We start from the raw sequence: 15,959 nt of genomic DNA, 5'->3' as shown, positions 1-15,959 counted from the left end.
CCGTCTTAATATAAACAGTATTAAATGATACAATAACTTATTATGCTTTAAAATATTTAATATGTTACATTAAATATTTGACATGATTAATTTAATAATGTTGAATACAATACTTGAATTTTACTGGAAGGCATTAACAATTGTTAATGAAAATTATTTATTAAAATAAATTTATCAAGAGGAAACTTAGGGAAGGATGGTACAAAATAGTTTTACATTATTATTTAATCACATTATCATTATTCCATAATTATTTTAAAAGTCTAATCAATGACTTAAATTTGTTTATTAATGAAATTACATTTAAACTAATGCATTAACAAAACAAAAGAAATACATTCAAATTTGCAAAAATGTCTTAAACTTTTGATTAAATCTTTAAAATATTTATTATACATGTATTAATTCCTTAAATACATACATTTTCCCCTTACATATTAAATCATTAAAAACATTTATGATATTTTTAAATGCTCCTTAATTAATACCATTGAAATATTAACTATAGTATTGAAATAAACATTACATATAAATAAATGTAAAATTAGTTCTTCAACTTCAAATGATTATTTAAAAATATCTTAAAATACTAAAAAAACCTAATAAAACTAATACTTATTAAAAGGTTTACCTATTTGAGACATTAAATTTTTTATTTATTTTTATTTAAGTTATATTGAAAAAAGGAAATAAAAGTAAATTTTAATAATTTAGAAAGTGTCCCACAAAATATCACACCCTTAAGATGATCTAAGAAATTTCATAAATTTAATTTTGTTCACCGAAACATGTCACAGACGGTACTAACTAATTTTTTCAAACTAATCCTTTTAGCTTATACTAGTCATCAAATAGGAATTAAAAGGTTTTATATTTTTAGGTATTTTTTCATATTTTCTTGACTCTTTATCCATACTCTTTTATTTCTATCTCTAAATTGGTTATTAATTAGTTATCATACAAAAATATTAAAGTACCACATTCCAGTAAAAATTGGCTTTAATTTAAAACTAAAAATGAATTTCAGTGAAATTAAAACTTTTAAAACTATAAGAAATTATATTTTGAAAGACAACTATTCCAAGTGTGTGGTAAAATATTCTACACTTAATACTTGTATTAATCTCTTTAGAGATACATCATATTTCATGAAAATGCTACTAGATTGATCCAGATAAAATTCTGATTATGAAAATGCAAAATCTTGTGAAACACTTCCATAAATATGTCAAAGTAGGTTAGGTTTCACTGTAACATGTAACAAATATGCAGATGAATAGTAGAATTTCTAGTATTACACAAGAGTTATTTCTTTTTAATATATATTTTTATTTTATTTAAAAAAATGTGTTTAAAATAGTTGATGTTTTAGAACAGAATTATATCTTAAAAAAATAACATCTGTATTGAAATTTAAGATTGAAATTAGTTTATGTAAAAAAGATGCTTTTAAAATCAAAGTCTCTCTCAATTAGTTTTTCCATTTCTTTCAATATTACTCTACTCAGTATCATTCAAAATCACTACATTTTACCGTTGAAAACCCTACAATTCATCCAACAGATACTTTACTGCACAAATATTCATCCATTGGTTGAAGAAGAAACTTTGTATGACACAACAGTAATCTTTATATCAGTAAAATTTTACCGTTTGAAGTTTTTGGAGTGCATGCATAGTTATAATTATTTCGGTTCTCTTTATGAGACAATGAAGACAAGAAGATGAAGACAGTGTTGTAGATGGCAGCCATGGCGTGTCACGAGAGAAATGCAGCTTCCAATTCATTCAGAAAGAAGCTGCCACGTCAATCAAACCGACCACCACCGCTTGCTTCTCCAATCCATATCCCCTAGGTATACTAAAAAACACTGTGAAACATGCATTGGATGAACAAATCTGAGTTACTGGTTATATAACAATTGAATTTCATACATGCAGTGTTTTTTTTTTCTAATATTATACAACACAAAGGGTCAAATGATATATATTACATGAACTGTCAATTAAGTTATCAATTGCTATATGCTTTACACGTAGGTCTTCATGCAGTTGGCAATAAAAAGTAAACTTCTTTTTCTTTTATCAGTTTATCATTTTTACATTTATTTGATTTGATTTAGTGTTCTTTCTGTAATTTATACTAGGTTTTCTAAAAGAAGTGTTGTTTTTTTGTTTGAGTGACAGTTGCATGTGAATTTCCAAACAAATAACCGTTTGCTAGACTAATACCTATTATTAGGTTAAAGGCTAAAGCAAGCATATAAAGTACATTGAGAAAAGAACTTCACTGACTCACCCTTCTCTTCACCATTGATCATTTTTGACACAACATGTTGAGAAAATATAGCAAATAATGAAAAATAACTATTCGAGATAGCAGTGATACTAATTTTTTTTTTAAAATAACATTATCTAAAATGGTGTTCACTTATAAATAAAAATCAATTTGAGTTCAATCTCATGAGATGTATGGTGGAAATTGACTTCAAACTATCATAAACCTTTTTGAGTTAACAGTGTTGTGTAAGAAATAATAGAAAACAATAATATTCACTAATTCTGACTAAACTTTAAACCTTAAAACTCAAGTACATATTAAATATCAGTCTTTAAAAAATAAAAAATGAATTGAAAGAATAATTATTTCTCATAACATATCTTCTTGAAAATATAATCCTACTATCCTTTTTATTTATGAAAGTTGTATTGACTATGTATTTACATTAAATTAAATACTTAAAAAAGTTGATATGTTTTTTTAATTGATTTTCTATCATCATTAGCTGGTAATCAAAGCACCTAATAAGCTTTTTGGAAAGTATGATATGCTTTGTTATACCATCCACAGTTCCAATATTTTTAAAGGATGTATATCTTTATAAATGGTAAATGAAAATTCTCATTTAAAAGAACTTGGTTACATTTAAGTTGAATTAATTTTCCTTAGAATTTGTATTTGCGTAAATAATTATTAAATTTTTTGATTAGGACAGCACATTTGTTATAAAGTCTACATTTATGTATACATATATAGAAACAAATCACTTACAGTATTTGTTTTCAATATATATTTTTCATCCGAACTTTTATGTAAAGTAGTATATGTGACAAATGTTATAATTTATTATTATAAAAGAACAAGTTAATGAACTGTATCAATTTGTATTTTATGAAAAAAATGCATCTAGATCCAAGACCTGTTTTAACTATGGGTTAGTTAATCTCAACCTATTTTTTACATCTTAGAAATAGGGCAGATTAATCTATTTCGTTACTCCTAGAGTGATAGTAAATAGTTTGAACTTAATTAGTGTTGTAAACCGAAACATTATTATAATTATTTAATGGCGACAAAGTAAAACAAATAAAAATTAATAACTAGAATGCAAAACAAATTAGTAATCAAAGTCTAAGCTTTTCTTTTTTTACCTATTTACAGCTGGTTAAATAGATATTAAAATCTTTAAAATGATCTTAGCTTATAGGTCAAGTTAAACTGTTAACAGAATTATAAACTTAATTTTTTATGGCATGTTTGTAGATTTAGGGTTTAGAATTGAGACTTCAGTTCTTTATACACTTAAACCAAATAATCTAGTCTGGTTACAAAATATGAGAATCAACACCTTTGAAGCTAGTTCATACAATGTTTAATTTTTGAGATTGCAATATTTTGTTGGTTGGGTATGGTGTATAATCACAATGTCCTATTGCTTGAGTTATGAGATATAGTTTTCAATTTTTTACAAGGGTAAGGATGCTTCAATTATATTCATTTTTCTTTTTTTATAAATGAAAAAAATACAATGATTAATTTTATTCTCGTGTTACTTTCATTTATATTTTTTTTTGTTTGACTTTGCAGGTTTTATATGTATTAAAATTTGTGCTAATAAAATATATATTTTTATTAAGAAGAGTGATAACGGATACATCTGATGTTGTTGATGATTTTAAGACTAACGATAACATCCATTTATATAAGTGAAATTTTTAATAAATATGTCAAAAGAGAAAGTGTGCTATTAGTAAAGTAGAGTTTGTCGTATTATATCAGTTATTTTTTTAATATTATATATATTTGTAAAGTGTGTTTAACACAGTTGATATTTTAAAATTGAATTATATCTAAAAAATAACATTTGCTTGAAATTTGATTTACATTTTTCGATATTTTAATCTAATGATAGTTAAAAATATCCATTAACAATATTTACACATCTAATAAAATTTAAATATTATAGAAATTAAACATCCTTTGAACAAAAAAACATCCTTTTTTTTAATGTAATTGAACTAGAAATCAAATTGTTAACATTTCTTGCAAAATGATATCTATAATTTTAAATGTCTTTGTAATAATTAAAAACTATAATTTTATTCATTATGCATACAATAATAAAACACAAATCAAACTTGAAATTACATTAAATTTTTTAATTATTATTACATAAAAAAAATCATATCTTAGTTGCAAAAAAAAAATCAATCTAAATTAAGATTGAAATTAGTTTTTTTTTTAAAAAACTATTTTTTTATCTGCTATTGCTATTGATAACATTATTTCAAAATCATAAATAAAAAATAAATAAAATCTTGAACTCATAATTTTAGAATCAAAGTGTCTCAATGAATTTTTCCATTTCCTTCAAAATCATCACTACATGTTTATCATTATAAATATAGTTTCCATTTTCTACCATTCAAACCAGCACATATCTTACTGGAAAGAGACTCATCCATTGGTCGAAGAATAAATTTTATATGACAACACTTTTCTTAATCTCATCATAAAATTTTACCGTTGTAAAGTTGAAGTGAATGCACCATGCTACCTGACACTGAAAATTGGCATGTCAATGTTGTGGTTACAATTATTTTGGTTATCTTTCCCAAACGATGAAGACAGTGGTGTAAATGACAGCCATGGTCGTGTCACAAGAACGATCAAGCTACCCAGAAAGAAGCCGCCACGTGAATAACCCTAACACCACCACCACCGCTAGCTTCTCCAATCTATATCCCTTGGTATACTAAATACTGTGAAAGCATGCATTGGATGAACATTTGAATCAGTTATTAATTTAATTTCATAATGCAGTAATTCTTTTTAAATATTATATGAACTGTCAATTAGGTTATCAATTACTATATGTTTTACACGTTTAAATATCACATAGGTGATGCAGTTGGCAGTATAAAAAGGAATCTTCTTTTTCATTTTCTCATCACTTTATAATTTGTATGTTTATTTTATTTTTTTTATTGTTCTTCCTGCCTTTTATATCACTAATTATATTAATATTTTCTTTCTCACCTCTAATTTATACATTTCTTAAAGGTTGTTATTTCTCTTTCTCCTCCCTAGGTGCTGCTGGAGTTGACTAATAATCAGTTTAGTCATTCACTCTATTAATTAGCTTTAAACACTTTATTTATGTATTTGATGTTTCATGACAAGTGTGTTACCGTATTTATTAGTCAGATTCATTAACCAAAATATTTCTTGAAGGTTATGTTTGATAAGATTTGCATGTTACTTGACAGATAATGAATAGTTATTTAACTAGTTTATAAATATAAAAAAAAGTATGTTTATATAATTTTATTGTTTGCATAATTAAAATTTATTTTAAGACTAGTTTTTTAGTTAATTTTAAATCTTTGTTACTTTTGTTTAAACATAAAACATTTTATTAAAACGGAATATAAATATGTTCCATTTTAATTAATTTTTTTTTTGTTGTTGATAATTTTTTTTACAGGCAAGTCCCTGGTCCAAGTGTGTGGTAAAGATATTCTACACTTAATGTTAATCTCTTTAGAGATAAATCCAAATTTCATGAAAATGTTACTAGATTGATCTAGATAAAATTCTGATTTACAATGTGCAAAATCTTGTGAAACATTTCCATAAATATGTCAAAGTAGGTTTCACTGTAACAAATATGTAGATGAAGTATAATTTCTAGTATTATATATAAGTTATTTTTTTAATATATACTTTTATTTTATCTGTTTAAAAATATGTTTAACATGATGTTTTAGAACAGAATTATATTAAAAAATAACATTTTTTTGAAGTTTAAGATTGAAATTAGTTTTTATAAAAAAGAAATCCAAAATAGCTAGAATAATTTATTTACAATATATAAATTGTTTTCAAAATCATAAATAAATAAACAAAAACATCACCCATACTTTTAAAACCAAGGTGTCTCTATGAATTTTCCTATTTCTTTCAATATTACCATACTGTATCCTTCAAAATCACTACATTGTACCGTTAAGAATCTACAATTGAATCCAGCACATTACTGAACAAAGACTCATGCATTGGTTGAAGAAGAAAGTTTATGACACGAGAGTTATCTTTATCTGAGTATGCAATCTTAGCGTTTGAAATTTGGAGTGCATGCATGGGTTACAATTATTTTGGTTATCTTCTTCCAACAATGAAGACAAGAAGATGAAGACAGTGAGCTGTAGATAGCAGTCATGGCGTGTCACAAGAGAAATGCAGCTTCCAATAACTCAGAAAGAAGCTGCCACGATTAATGAACCGATCAGCACCGCTTGCTTCTCCAATTCATATCCTCTAGGTATACCAAAACACTGTGAAACATGCATTGGAAGAACAAATTTGAGTCAGTTGTCTTTATAACAAGTTAATTTTCATGCATGCAGTTTTGTTAATATTATACAATACAGTGACACATGATATATATTATACGAACAGTCTATTAAGTTATAATTTGCTGTATGTTTTACACGTTTAAATGTCATATAGTCTCTAGCAATAAAAAAATAAACTTCTTTTTATTAGTTTTTAACTTTTAGGTTTATTTGATTTAATTTTCTGCATTTTATATCACTAATTGTATAGTTTTCTTTCTTACCTCTAATTTTATACATTTCTTAAAGGTATAAAGTAACTTCTTTCTCTTTGTCCTTCCTAATTGAGGTGTGGATGGGAAGTTAACTAATAGTCAGTTTAGTCATTTATTTTTATATTTCAACTTTGTTAACTATAAGAACACTTGATTTTAAGTTGATTTTGACCAAGTTATAAACTATAACTCAAATTTTGTGTTAAAAAAATGAAGACATATATTAATTAGTATTTAAGGGGATCAGTTGAGAAAATAAAATGTATTATCAAAATATAAAACTTATTAAATGTTTACTTTCTTAAGTAACTTCAAACATTTGATGTAATGTATTAATGTTAGTCAAATTGATGTAATTAATGTGTGTGGTTGGGAAGTTTGGTTGTGATTAACGTTATGCACTTAGTCTACAGGAGGAATTTGTTAGAGTGTTTTCTTGTGTTGTAAGTGGGTGGAATTGTTTAGGCGATTAAAGTAAATTAGAGCATGTATAAGGATTAGAGCATAGTAATGTATTATTGTTTTATGCCAAGTGTATTAGGGTATTTATTAGTCAGGTTCATTAACCAAAAATAAAAATAATAAATACACAGTTTAATAATTCAACTTTTTTTTGTGTGGAACACCCTGAAATCTAAGTGATACACATGAATTAAGAGCTTTTGTAATTCTTTTTCAAGGTTTATTGTTTTTATTTTTTGTTGATTAACTCCCAGAGAGATAATGTAACTTTAAATGTTATTTTCTAACAAAAATGCTGTTTTTGTCTGGGTGATATAATGACATGTGAATTTCCAAAGGAACCGTTTGCTATATTAGTACCTATTATTAGGTTTAGGGTTAAAACAAGCATATAAAAAGTACATTGAAGAAAGAACTTCACTGACTCACCTTTCCCTTGACCATTTATAACGTAAAGACTGCTATAAATGGCAGCCATGCTGGTGTCTCAGAAGAACAATGTAGCTTACCATCAACCCAGAAAGAAGAAAGAAGGCATCACTTGAATCACCCACCACCACCGATACCTTCTCCAATCGATTTTCCTAGTTATGCTAAAATACTGTCAAAACATGCATTGGATGAACATTTCAATCAGATATTATTATAACAATTTAATTTCATACATGCAGTAATTTTTTTTTATGTTATACAATACAAAGTGACAAATGATGTATATTATATGAACTGTCAATTAAATTATCAATTGCTATATGTTTTACACGTTTAAATATCACATAGGTTATGCATTTGGCAGTATAAAAGGAATTTTCTTTTTTATTTTCTCAGTTTACAATTTTTATGTTTATGTTTATTTCATTGTTCTTCCTGCATTTTATCTCACTAATTATATTAATATTCTCTTTCTCACCTCTAATAAACATTTTATATCACTAATTATATTTTTTTATTATTTTACGGAAATTTTCAAACTCATCAGAGTATTGAAAAACGTTTTTTTGAAATTTAAAAAAACTTTAAAAAAGACATTTTCGGAGAATGATTTAACAGAAAAAAATCAATACTGTATAAATGACTTAAAGAAAGTTTTAATATTTGGGAATGTAAAGTTAAATCTCCGTTAAAAACATTTTTTTTAGTGTAATAGTTAGTTTAGTATTTTTATGTATTTGACTTTTGCTACTTCTTAAGAAACCAGTTGATTTTAGACCAAATTATAAATTATAACTCAAATGGTATGTGTTAAGAAAACTTAAAGACAGATGTGAATTAGTATTTAAGGGCATCAGTTGAGAAAATAAAAAGTATTCATTATGTGTATCAAAATATAAAAGTTGTTTAATGTTTACTTTATTAATTGGCTTTAAACACTTGATGTAATGTATTGATGTTTCATGGGAAGTGTGTTACAGTATTTAGTATTTATTAGTCAGATTCATTAAATCAAAATATTTCTTGAATGTTACTTTTGATCAGATTTGTATGTTATTTGACCGATAAACATTAGTTGAACTATGAATATTTCATAAAATTGATTATTTAAATAGTTTATAAATATATAAAAAGTATGTTTTATAATTTTATTGTTTTTCTAATCAAAAATTATTTTAAGAATAGTTTTTTAGTTAATTTTAAACCTTTGTTGCTTTTTTGTTTAAAGAGTATATATAGTTCAATAACTAAAATGAATGACATAATATCAAAGATCACAGTAAATCATAACTATTATCAAAGTGTTGAGAGTACAAACAAAAAATAATAATAAATTATAAATTCAGATATTTTTAAGAAAATATTATTGAAAGAATATTCTCTGTTTTATTCAATCTCTCTTTCATATATATATATATAACCATAGCATTAGAATCGTACAGAACCGTACAGATTCTTTTTCTCACATAACATCTGTAATTAAGACTAATTATAGACCCATTAATAGTGATTATATTCCTATAATTAAGTCTAATTATAGGCTCATTAATAGTGATTATATTCCTGTAATTAAGTCTAATTAAGTCTAATAATGATTTTGTCCGGTAATATCTCTTCAAGTTGGAGCATGTAAGTCTTGAATGCCCAACTTGACCAAGATGGCTCCAAACTTTTTAGCACCGAGAGCTTTGGTGAAAAGGTCAGCTAGTTGTGTATGTGTGGGCACATAGGATGGAAGAAAGCGCTTGTGAATGATTTCATCTCGAACAAAGTGGCAGTCAACTTCAATGTGTTTGGTGCGTTCGTGGAAGACCGGGTTTTTAGCAATGTGAAGTGCTGCTTGACTATCACAATAAAGACGAATTGGGTCAGGATGAGGAACATGTAGAGAAGCGAGAATGTCTTTAATCCACTTTAATTCTCGGGTGGTCTTAGCCATTGATCGATATTCAGCCTCAGCAGAGGAGGCAGAAACCGTTTGTTGTTTCTGGGTTTTCCAAGAGATTGGGGAAGTGCCGAGTTGAATAAACCATCCGGTGAGAGATTTCCGTGTCAGTGGACAACTTGCCCAATCAGAATCACACCACCCAAAGAGTTGTAAGTTGTTATCTCGAGGTAGGAGTATTCCTTGTCCAGGATGCCCCTTTAAATATCGAACAACACGAAGAGCAGCTTGCCAATGCTCGGAGCGTGGATTTTGCATAAATTGAGATAAAGCTTGGACACTGTAGGCAAGGTCAGGTCGAGTGAAACACAAATAAATTAACCTCCCAACAAGTCTACAATAAGTAGCCGGGTCAGAAAGAAAAGAACCAGTAGCAGAGCTCAATTTGTGATTTTCTTCACATGGTGTAGTGGCGGGCTTCGCACCCAACAATCCGACTTCAGTAATGATATCTAAGGCATATTTCCTCTGACAAAGGAAGATTCCGTTGGGGGAGCGAGCAACTTCAACCCCCAGGAAGTACTTGAGGCGGCCTAAATCTTTCATATGAAAGCATTGATTTAAGTAGCCTTTAAAACATTGGATGACAGTACCATTATTCCCTGCAATCACAAGATCATCAACGTAGACTAGCACAACCAACTATATGTCATTATTATTGAGAGTAAACAGGGAATGATCCTTCGGGGATTGTTGGAAGCCGTAACGAGTGAGAGAAGAAGATAGTTTAGCAAACCAACACCTGGGGGCCTGTCGGAGGCCATATAGAGACTTTTGAAGCTTGCACACTGTCCCTGGTTGAGATTCTTGGAAGCCAGGAGGGAGTTTCATATAAACCTCATCATCAAGATCACCATGGAGAAACGCATTGTGAACGTCCATCTGATGAAGCTCCCAATCTTTTGCGGCTGCTACTGCTAGAGTTGTGCGAATGGTTACCGTCTTTACGACAGGAGAAAACGTCTCGTTGTAATCCAAACCCTCCACTTGATGATTGCCAAGAATTACCAATCGAGCCTTGAATCTTTCAATTGTTCCATTCGAGTTGTATTTGATTTTGTAGATCCATTTACACCCAAGTGCCTTCTTTCCAGGAGGGAGAGCGGTGAGTTTCCAGGTGTCATTGAGTTCGAGAGCATGAATCTCCTATGCCATAGCATCACGCCACCGGGGTTCTTGGACCGCTTGAGAAAAGAACAGGGGTTCCTGCTCGGTGTGTAAAGAGGCAAGAAAACTTTGATGATGGTTAGAAAAGGAATCACAATTCACAAAATCATGTATAGGATACGAAACACCTGAGGATTCTGTTGAAGGAGGTGACGGAACAGAGGGGCTTGACGGTATCGTGGTGGCTGCGACAAAATCGCGTAATCGTACGGAAGGCAGCTTCGCGCGATGCCCTCGCCCAAGGGGAACCGCGGCCGTCAGCGGCGGTGGATCCGCGGGTAGCGTCGAGGCTTCTATACACGGATCGGAGTCGTTGATAGTGTGGTCGAAGTCATCTGTGAGGGTAGCATCCTCCTTGGCTGGGATGGGAGATGCAATGGGTTGGTTGACGATGCATTCATCTAGGTTTGAGGAGACAACTTCATGAAGAAAATGTGGGTCCGTTCCAGTTTCTAAAGAGTTGGCAATAATTGGGTTTTGCAATGGTGGTGCAGTGTCCATCTTTTTGGCTTCAAAATATGGAAATTTATTTTCGAAAAAATGTACATCAACGAGAGACAAAGAAAGTTTATGTTTCCAAATCAAATAATTTCCATCCTTTTTGGCCATATGGATACCCGACAAACACACATTTTCGGCTACGACTATCAAATTTATCCCGCTGTCTATTTTGATTATGAGCATAACATAATGAACCAAATACTCGTAAGTGCGCGTAGCTGGGTACACATCCATGGATCACTTCATAAGGGGTTTTTCCTTTTAGAATGGAGGATGGTGTGAGATTGATTAAGTAGCCTGCAGTCAAAACGCATTCCCCCCAAAATTTAATGGGAAGATTGCCTTGAAACCGTAATGACCGAGCAACATTCAGAATATGCCGATGCTTGCGTTCGACGCGTCCATTTTGTTGCGGGGTCCCGACCCAGGAAGTTTGGTGAAGGATGCCTTGTTGAATGAAATAGTGTTTTAGACACATGAATTCGGTTCCATTGTCAGAGCGAACCATTTTAACACATTTGTTGTATTGCCTCTCAACGAGTGTGAAATTTTTTTTCAAAGTCACTGATACCTCTGTTTTTTCTTTTAACAAATAGATCCAAACTGCCCGTGAACAATCATCCACAATTGTCAAAAAATATGAAGCACCACAGGATGAAGGAGTTTTATAAGGACCCCATAAGTCACAATGAATTAAATAAAAAATATTCAAAGCTTGATGCGCACTTAAGAAAAACTTATCTCTCGTTTGTTTCGATTTTTCACAAACTTCACAAACTGTATTCAACTCATCACGAGTACATTTCCCACTTATATCAGGAAGCATTTGCACAATCTGAAATGACGGATGTCCTAATCTTTGGTGTCAAAGTGCTAGTTGATTTTCCATCTTGACATGACATGCTTGAGTCTTCCGTACCCCACGATACCAATAAAGCCCATCTTTCCGTTCACCTGCTCCAATCAGCGTCCTCGAAGTGCGGTCCTGTATAATACACAATTTATCAGTGAATGTTACAACACAATTTTCTTCATCCGTCAATTGAGGTACTGAAAGTAAATTGCATTTTAATTTGGGAACATAAAGGACATTTTTCAATTCAAGTCCTTCTTCAAGAGTCATTGTTCCCTGTTCGCAAGCTAGAACACGTTCACCATCGGGTAACCCTACGGGGCACCTTTGTATAGTTTCCTTTTCACTCAAATTTTCCAGTGACCCGGTCATATGGTTTGATGCCCCACTGTCAACAATCCACAAATCCCAAATGCTCTTACTAGTCATTTTCTCTGATTCCTTTGATTTTTGTTTGCTGATCATATCAACCAGTACCTTCCATTGTTCATTGGTCAGACCTGCCATCTCAAGTTTCTTGTCGTCATTGTTGGCTTGACTGTTGCTTCCACTAGCGTGTGCCACATTTGCACGTGTCGGGTTACCTTTGTTTCGCATCCCTTGGCGTCCCCTGCCGTTCCATTTGCCTTCACTTTTTGGTCTGTCACCCCACCATTCGGGATATCCGATCAATTGGAAGCATCCCTTCATGTCATGACCATTTTTACCGCAATGACTTCACGTCATTAATTTTTCTACCATATCTCCACGCCCTTTTTCTTTGTAGTTGGCCTGCATCGCGAGACCCACGACCAACCCCCTTTCTTCCGTTGATTTGGCCATCATTCTCACTCTTTCTTCTTGTACCAACATAGCATATACGCGGTTCAGAGACGGCAATGGATCTGAGGCATAAATGTTTGATCTTACTGTCCAGTAGCTTGCGTCATCCAACCCCATAAGGAGTTGATGAACCTTCTCCTCCTCCCTTCGTTTTTCCAACTGAGCACCAATCCCACACTTGCATCCACCACACGTACAAGATGGAATTTTGTCACTGTTAGCAAGCTCATCCCAAAGGACCTTCAATTTTCCAAAGTAAGTTGCCGCCACCATTCCCTCCTGCTTGCATCTTGACAAGTCCGACCTTAGTTGTTGAATTCTAGGTCCATTCACGACCAAGAATCTTTCTTTAATGTCTTCCCACAAGTTATGTGCAGTCTCAGCATATGCTACTGTGGATCGTAAGCTTGGTTCAATGGTGTTTAGAATCCAAGATACAATCATGGACTGCACGGTCCACCAATCTTCAAGGTCGGGTGTCTCATCCTCTGGTTGGATATGTGTTCCATCAATGAAGCCCCATTTTCTCCGGGCACGAAGCGAGATCTTTACTGCTCTTGCCCATTCGTCGTAATTTTCTCCGCGCAATTGGACTTGCGTGATTATGTTTCCGGGATTGTCACTCGCGTTGAGATCATATGACGAGTAGGTCTTCTTAGCACCTCCTCCTTCGTGCTCTGCTTTGTTGGCATTATTCTTTTCTGGTGCATCTGCCATGGTTGTGCACCGTTGCCTTTGCTTTGTGTTTGTCGGGTATCAGAGTTTTGTGCTCTGATACCATGAAAGAATATTCTCTGTTTTATTCAATCTGTCTTTCATCTATAGCAATGATACATATATATAACCATAGCATTAGAACCGTACAAAACCGTACAGATTCTTTTTCTCACATAACATCTGTAATTAAGACTAATTATAGACCCATTAATAGTGATTATATTCCTATAATTAAGTCTAATTATAGATTCATTAATAGTGATTATATTCCTGTAATTAAGTCTAATTAAGTCTAATAATGATTTTGTCCAGTAATAATTATACTATTATATAATATAAATTAAGTAAATAAAACATAATTAGGTTAAAATAAATAAATAATTCTGAAATTCAACTTATTGTTATTTTAATATGAGGTTTTATGATAAAAGGGTTGTTTTGTACAGGTGATATATGGCTTGTGTTCTTAAAAGGAACCTATTGCCACGCTAATACGTCTATTATTAGGTTAAAGAATAAAGAAATTGTTTTTTTTTATCAGCAAATAAGAATATTAAGTTACTTAAATATCACAATATAAAATAATTGTTAGAAATTTTAATTTTTTTCTAATCAGAAAAAAATATATAAATAAAGAAGATACATGAGGTATCCTAATCCATATACACAATATTGTAGGGGAAGATATTGCATTATGCACCAATCTAACTCTAATAAAAAGGTAACTCACAAAAAAACTCTCAATGTGCAACTAAGATATTACAATCGACATAGATACAACATTTGTGCAAAAATACATATTGTTAGATGGCAGCGAAGAGAACATTATGTAGCTATGTCATTAAACCTAAGTATACCCCATTGTTGTAACAATCAGGCTAAAAACTTGCTAGACTAAGCCCAAAAATGACTTCCACCCTAGGGTGCACTTCACATAACTAATTTTTTTATTTTACACTACCCATCCAAGCCAACTTCCCATGATTTGTCCCAGATAAATTACTACAGGCATGGACCCTTTTGTGCTTGTATTCATTTCTGATTTACACAATGTGGTTGGGTAGTTCAACCCTTATACAAAACTTACTTATCCCCTGAGGACAAAGAAAGATCTAAGCCAATATCCAGTCAAACATTTAAGATAAATCCAACACACAAAAACAACACTAAATCATATTCATGCATACCAGAGGTTCAAGACACCGGTTAGAGTAAGAAAAATAAACTAATGATACCTTGGAGATGACCCACGACCAAACTTTTAAATGAATAAGAGCAAACACTTCTGAAACACCCATCACCCCTCCTTTAAAGATTATCTTATTCTTGAGACTCCAAATCCCGCTTGCTATAGCGATCCAAATTGTCCTCCACACCATATTAACAGATTCAAGTGCGTTACACAACCTAAACTGTTGAAAATGAACACGCGGATCAAAATGGTCTGCCAAACCTAACCAAGCATAGCACTGACTCTAGACAAGCCAAGCTAACCTGCACTTGATGGCTGCATGGCTGCAAGAATCCTCTTCCATCCCGCACAAAACACACATATTATTCTCGATCACTACACCTCTCCTCACCAAATTATTCTTGGTGGCTAGCATATTTTATAACACCCTCCAAACAGTGATATGTAAGGTCACCACCTTACATAACGTTCCTCTCTCCCCCTAATATGGTGAAGGTAACGGTGGAAAGAGTACGAGTAGCTGATGTTTGTGTTCCACTACCTTCAGATGAGGTAACAACTGTGGTCGATGCATTTCAAACATTCGTAGTCTGGCCCAAACACCTCATTCGAATTATCCTAGAACCTCTGGTAATAATTTTATTTCATTATATTAATTATATTTATATATTATATCTAATTTATTACAAATATTCTTTATCTTGTAGAACCTCTTTGGAAACCAAGTCCGAAAAAGAAGCATGAGGTTCCGATTGATGATCCTATAACTTCCTTAGTTGTAGTTGTTAGACATATCGGTCAAGACCTAATAGACATTCTCTGGGATGATAGGTTTTTTGAAATAAACACTGACATGCTACTGTACATATACGTTTCAAATTTATTAGAATTTGCAGTTGTGGATCAGGAGCTCAATATACATATAATTCAATTTTTTGTGATGTAAGTATTTTTACCTATATTTCAATTTACTTT

Source organism: Phaseolus vulgaris, chromosome 1 (assembly GCF_051622355.1).
Source record: "Phaseolus vulgaris cultivar YP4 chromosome 1, ASM5162235v1, whole genome shotgun sequence".
Taxonomy (NCBI): Eukaryota; Viridiplantae; Streptophyta; class Magnoliopsida; order Fabales; family Fabaceae; genus Phaseolus; species Phaseolus vulgaris.
Note: the sequence above shows the minus strand (reverse complement) of the source record.